A 6,374-nucleotide genomic window follows, 5' to 3' on the forward strand; every position below is an offset into this window, starting at 1 on the left:
CAGTTTTATAAAAGGTTTTTTACACCCCTAGAATGGCATGCTAATATCTGAAGGAGTCATTTAAACAGTCATTGATACTTCTCAGTTACCTATGGGGTTCCCTCTTAATTTCCTCTCAATTCCTGAAAGGCTCTGATACTCCTGATAATTTAGACAATTAAATCCTCAAGAAAGACCAATGTTAAGTTTTCTGCCAGCGTTGAACCAAAAATATACTTGAGTTAGAAAGAATGGAGAAGCTATATTTATTGAGGAATTCAGCTTGCAGAATGAGATTCACACAATGGAGAAGAGGAAACTTCTCCAGGAGTTCTAGAGTTACCAGTTGTGTTCTAATGAAAATGGTTTGTAAATCAAGAGACATGCCTATGGCACCACCAGCAAGGAGGCTGCACTGAAAAAGAAGACCTATGTAGGAAAGTTTCAAAGACAGCTGCCTGGTCTTAGTGGGTAAACATTCTAGGGCAGTAAATAGCAATTAGAAAACTGCATAGATTCCTCTTTGATTTGCCTGTGGAATAGAAGAACATTGCATAATGGATTATGCATGGTGGTTGGGAGGGCACAGCTAATGATGTGGAAGTTAAGGCCTGTAGGGATGGTCTCAGGAATCCAGAGATGAATTAGCAGTGGAGCTTCTCTATTCCATAAGAGTCTAGTCTCATTTTGGTCTAAAACCTCAATTAGGTCAGATAATGGTGACAGAGGCAGAAATACCCAGATGGAAACGTGGAGGTGGAAGGACCTGATCACTTGCTTGGTTGTTCTCCTTTTTTTCCAGGTCCCCTTGTGGGCAAATTAAATGGAGACAAGAGGTTATGAGGTTATGTCTCAGTCTGAGAAGTCCAGAGACTAGGTAGAAAATTACAAGTCTGAGAAGAAAGAGATAGGTAGGATTTTAGGTGAGTGATAATGCCATTGCCAGCTTAACACCCAAAATTCCCACGTGGCTGGCATAAACTAGACATAGATGTTTACCCTCGAGTCCTGCAGGGAGAGTTCTCCTTGTCTGTCACTGAGCTTTAGAAAGAGCGGTGACTGTAGAGGGCCAGTGCTGGGAAAATAAAGGGTCTTATGGGGTAATGGGGCTGCATCTTCTGATGAGGAACCTGCTCAACCCTATTAAACTTCCAAAGCCTGGCAGTTACTCTCTGGGACAAAAAGTCATGGCTCATCTTCTTGGACAGTTCTAAGAAAAATAACCTAGGTGAGAAACTTTCATGACTATACAACAATTTACTGAAAGCGAATGCGGCTGACATAATATTCTGAGGTATTAATTTGTGCACTTTGCTCCTATTTTTTTCCATTTCTTTGATTAATATTCAGTGTGTAACAGTACCTGAAAATCTAATATATTCTATCCCTTTCTTCTCACCATGTGAAACCTTGGGAAAGCAGGAACTCCTGGAAGGCCCAAAGTTTTTCATCAGTCCAGAAGTAACCACATATTCAAAAGCAGAAATTAAATGGAAGATGTGAAAATTTAAAACATTAAATCTTACATGTGAGACTGTGAACCAAGATGCATTCATCCTGACATGTTATAGCTTATTTTTTAAGTATTATGTGATTTTTATTCTTTTTTTTAAAATATGAAATTTATTGTCAAATTGGTTTCCATACAATTGGTTTCCAGTGCTCATCCCAACAGGTGCCCTCCTCAATACCCATCACCCACCCCCCATCAACCCTCAGTTTGTTCTCAGTTTTTAAGAGTTTCTTATGTTTTGGCTCCCTCCCTCTCTAACCTCTTTTTTTTTTTCTTCCCCTCCCCCATGGTCTTCTGTTAAGTTTCTCAGGATCCACATAAGAGTGAAAACATATGGTATCTGTCCTTCTCTGTATGACTTATTTCACTTAGCATAACACTCTCCAGTTCCATCCACGTTGCTACAAAAGGCCATATTTCATTCTTTCTCATTGCCACATAGTATTCCATTGTGTATATAAACACAATTTCTTTATCCATTCATCAGTTGATGGACATTTAGGCTCTTTCCATAATTTGGCTATTGTTGAGAGTGCTGCTATAAAAATTGGGGTACAAGTGCCCCTATGCATCAGCACTCTTGTATCCCTTGGGTAAATTCCTAGCAGTGCTTGTTATAGCTTATTTTGAAACTAAAAAAAAATTATGATTTTAGAAAATAGGAAATTAATTTTCTTATCCAATCAACTGTTAAACAAATATTTAAAGATTATCAATTTAAAAGTATGCCAAGTCATTTGGCTGTCCAGGTGGCTACATACCCCAGCCACAGGCCTACATCTGAACTTGGGAAGGCAAGAATAGTTTTAAGAGATACTTAGAAGGAAAGTCAACACGTGCCCTTTGATCTTTAATCCAATGTTTCCTTTCAACAGCTATTATGTCTTTCTCTCCTCTTTGTCTTACATTAAGATGAATTGTGTATATGAAGCTCCTTGGGGACAGAAAATGTGACATTGCCATGTACACACTCCTCCGAGGTGCAGTTCACATAGTAGGCACTAAAGAAATATTTGCTGAATGACTGGATGAGATGAAATTTAAAGTGCTATATAAATACAAGATATTGTTTTGACCCAGGCTGAAAAACTGCAAACATACCACATACAAGAAGTAATCTGCCTCCTTTGATTAAACAATGAAACAACAGATAGGTATTGAAACATGTAATTTCAGATTTCCGTTGTTCCTGTGACCTTGGTTATAACTTTGGGTAGCTGGCTCAACCACAGTTTCCATCTATTTCCATATCCTTCAATTCTTCTAATCATAGAATCATAGTAATAAAGATAATTCTTACTGACCTCATAATGGTGGTAAGAAATAAATAATCAAAGCTACTACAGTGAAGGACTTTATGACTGCAACATAATGTGCCTTCCTAAATGTTTGTGGAAGTGGTCAAGCTGACCTTTTGGCAGCCACCTAATTATTCAGATTCCACTGTCATTCTAAAGCAGTCTGGATACTGCACAGCAGATATGATTTGCATATATAAAATAATTTCATACAATATTTATCATATTTCAATTATGGAAAAGCTCTACCAAAAACAACCCAAAAGATAGTATTAATATGAAAATCTAATATAATGTCAATAGCTTAATTAAAATGTGAATGGTGGTAAAAATGTTAGGCAGGAGAGCAGCCCAAATGCTAAAAACCATAAGCTTCCAGTTTTAGGCTACATTTCTGACAGTTACTGTACTTGGCTACTGCAGTTTAAAAATGATGATGAGGTTTAAAAATCTAGTTGAAATATGACAATTTAGGTAAACATTTAACCTGGGTCCTAAATTCAAAGCTTCATTTTCAGGCAGAGGCTCATCCATCCAAAACGACAACAACAACAACAACAACAACAACACAATGGGACAATACTAGTAGGAGAAAAACTAACTTAGATGTACAGTTAAGATTGCTCTTTTCAGGATACTTATTTTACAACCCCTTTTTGCCTCCACCCAAACACTCAAAATAAGAAATAAAAAAAAAGAAGTAGAAACTCCCTTCGTATGTTTGATAAAATGAAAAATATTGGGATTATCTAAAAAACCAACAGGAAATCCGTCCAGAGCTTAATGATGATGATGACATTATCCTTGCTCTGCCGAAAGGATGATCAAAGGTGGTAATGAGAGACAACATAACCTTACATTAGTCAGATTATAAAAGGATTCCATCTAAAGATGAAATTTCCAAAGTGTAAAATTGTAACGTTACAACTTGTAGAATACTGTGTCATCTTTTTCCTGCAAAGGCATTAAAATGTCACAACATCAAAGAAAAGGAGAATGTATTATTACTGACATGTGATAATGTTATAGACAGAATGTACTTACGTGAATAATGTGCTGTACAATAATGCTATATGATAATGTATATATTTATAATGTAGGATATATTACATATATAATATACATATTTATGTAACTACATTAAACCACTCTTTTTTTGTCTATCAAACTAAACAGACTGACTATGCCAGAAAGACACAGCTATAATTGGTGAGTTTGAATTCACCATATTTGTGAGCCACATGGCACTGATTCTTTGGAAGACTGAGGTGAACTTTATTCTCCTTGAATTTCAAGTAAATTTATTCATATCAGCCCAGTACTTTTATTTACTAGAGCAAGAAGTTAAGATTTCTCCCCATTCTAGTAATTCACAAAAGCTGTAGTAAGGGTTTACTGCAGAATGCTTCAATTGATCATGAAGTATTAAAAGAGAGAATATACAAAATTCCCACCCTAATGAAGACAGCAGAATAAAGAATCCTAACTGCTCGAGCCTATTTGCTCTATGAGACCCATGCTGTTTAGGTAAGGCCTAAATAAATTCAGTTTAAAGAGCATGCATCAAATACTATGAGTTAAGCATTGTGATAACATGCTAAAAGGGAAACAAATGACATATATGGTTCCTTAGGAAGTTCAAAACCCTAAAGCTAAAAGTTTAAAACCTAAAAGTTTGCAGATTTGCTGCTTTTTCAAATTTTGAAAATCTCCTTAGGGAAATGTCATGCTGGAAATGACCATACATCTCTTAATTAGTTCAGCACACTCACAGAAGGAATGACCTATTGAAATGCTTCTTTATCATTGGCCTAGCATTTGGGGACATTGCTGAAATACACAAAAAAATGCTCTATCCTCCCATACTAGGTCCACATCAGGCTATAACTCAGCACAATGCTCCTATCAAAAGCCTGAGGGAACTGAGACCTATATGTGGAACTTAAAATCCATGACTTTCAACTCATCTTTTCTTTGAAAAGAAAGTTAGTAGAGATGAATTCAACAGTATTATTAAAATTCTGAGCACATATATAGATGATTGAGTAAGTTAAATGAATCTGTGATAAAACTGCACTATCTTCATAATAAGCCCAAACCAAAGTAGAGATCCAAACCAATTTCCCTAGGATTTCACAAGAATGAGCCTCTTGTGTACAGGAAATAAGGAGGCATTTCGGGTAAGCCTGGAAAGTTTAGGAGGACAATGATATGTGAAGAAAAGGATTGGAAAGAAAAGCATTCCAAATGATAGAGACATGTGAAATGGCAAATCTTGGTTATGGGGCATATACTAAATTCATTGAGGTTTTGATTTATATTAAACTACATATCTTGAGAGGCATTAAATTTCATGCTAAAGAGTTTGAATTTATTCTGCAAGTAGCAGAAAACTGGAAGATTTTTGAGATGGGGAAAGGTCATTGTGAACCAACTTGTGATTTAGGAAGAAACTCCTAGTGGTAGCATGGCTAGTGAAATGGAGTGGCAAGAAATTAAAAGTAAGAGGTAAAATGCAGGCCTAAAGGAAGAGAAGTGTAAAGAGAAAAGATGAAAAATATACAGAAGACATTTTTTGTGGTAAAATCAAGATTTGGTGACTAATCAGACAAAAGAAAGGGAGAAGGCAAAGTTATTGTGTCCTAGGCAAGTGGAAGACTGACGTCACAACTAGTAAAAATAATGTAGATTATTAGTAAAAAAAAAAACCAAAGTAGATTACTTCATCAGAGATGAGAATGAGGGTGGGTGTTGAGATCCATTTCATTTCAAGTGTACTGTGTTTGAAGAGCTCAGGTATACACAAGCAGAAGGATACATCAGGCCTTTGAAAATTCAGATTGTCAACAAGGAGAATGCTTGGGGCTGAAGAAGGTGATTTGAGAGCTAACCAAAGAGCGATGACAATCGAAAAAGTGGATATGAATTGGTTTGCCCAAAAAACAGAAAGATGTTACCAGCATGTGAGTAGAGATGTTTATACAGCCTACTTATCTCATAAAATGATCAATTTATCACAGGCAATCAGTATGACTCAACATTTGAAATCTAAGAATAATGTGAGCAAAGGAAGAGAGATGTTGCTGATGCTATAAGGAAAGTGGCTAACCCTGTTATTTTCAGATGCTTTCTAAATAATGCAAAGTATTTCCTGTATAACAAAAGCCTTAAGGAAGCAAAGTATGTAGGTCCCAAGGAAATACCTTTAGAAAACAAAGGAGGTTGCAAAAAGCCAACCTGAAGCCATTTGCAAAATGGGATGCAAATGGCCTTACAAATATATCTCTCTCAAGAAAGTCATGTCAGAAACATTTTATTTTTAGAAACACTGCCTTGGAAGAAATTAACAGCTCAATATAGCATTAAAGGAACTTTAAAGTAGACTATATTGCATGTTTGGATTAAAAGTATAGCAATAGCTACAGTGTTTGTGGAATTTTTACTCTAAAATCAGACACAAGCAAATCAACTAAGATAATAATAGATACATGAAAAATAATCTAACTTAAATAGAAGTTTCCTTCAGGTTAATCACTTTGATTAACCTGAAGGCTGCAAAAGAGAACTGTCTTTGGCTTCTGGCT

The sequence above is a fragment of the Lynx canadensis genome, chromosome B1 (genome assembly GCF_007474595.2).
Source record: "Lynx canadensis isolate LIC74 chromosome B1, mLynCan4.pri.v2, whole genome shotgun sequence".
Taxonomy (NCBI): Eukaryota; Metazoa; Chordata; class Mammalia; order Carnivora; family Felidae; genus Lynx; species Lynx canadensis.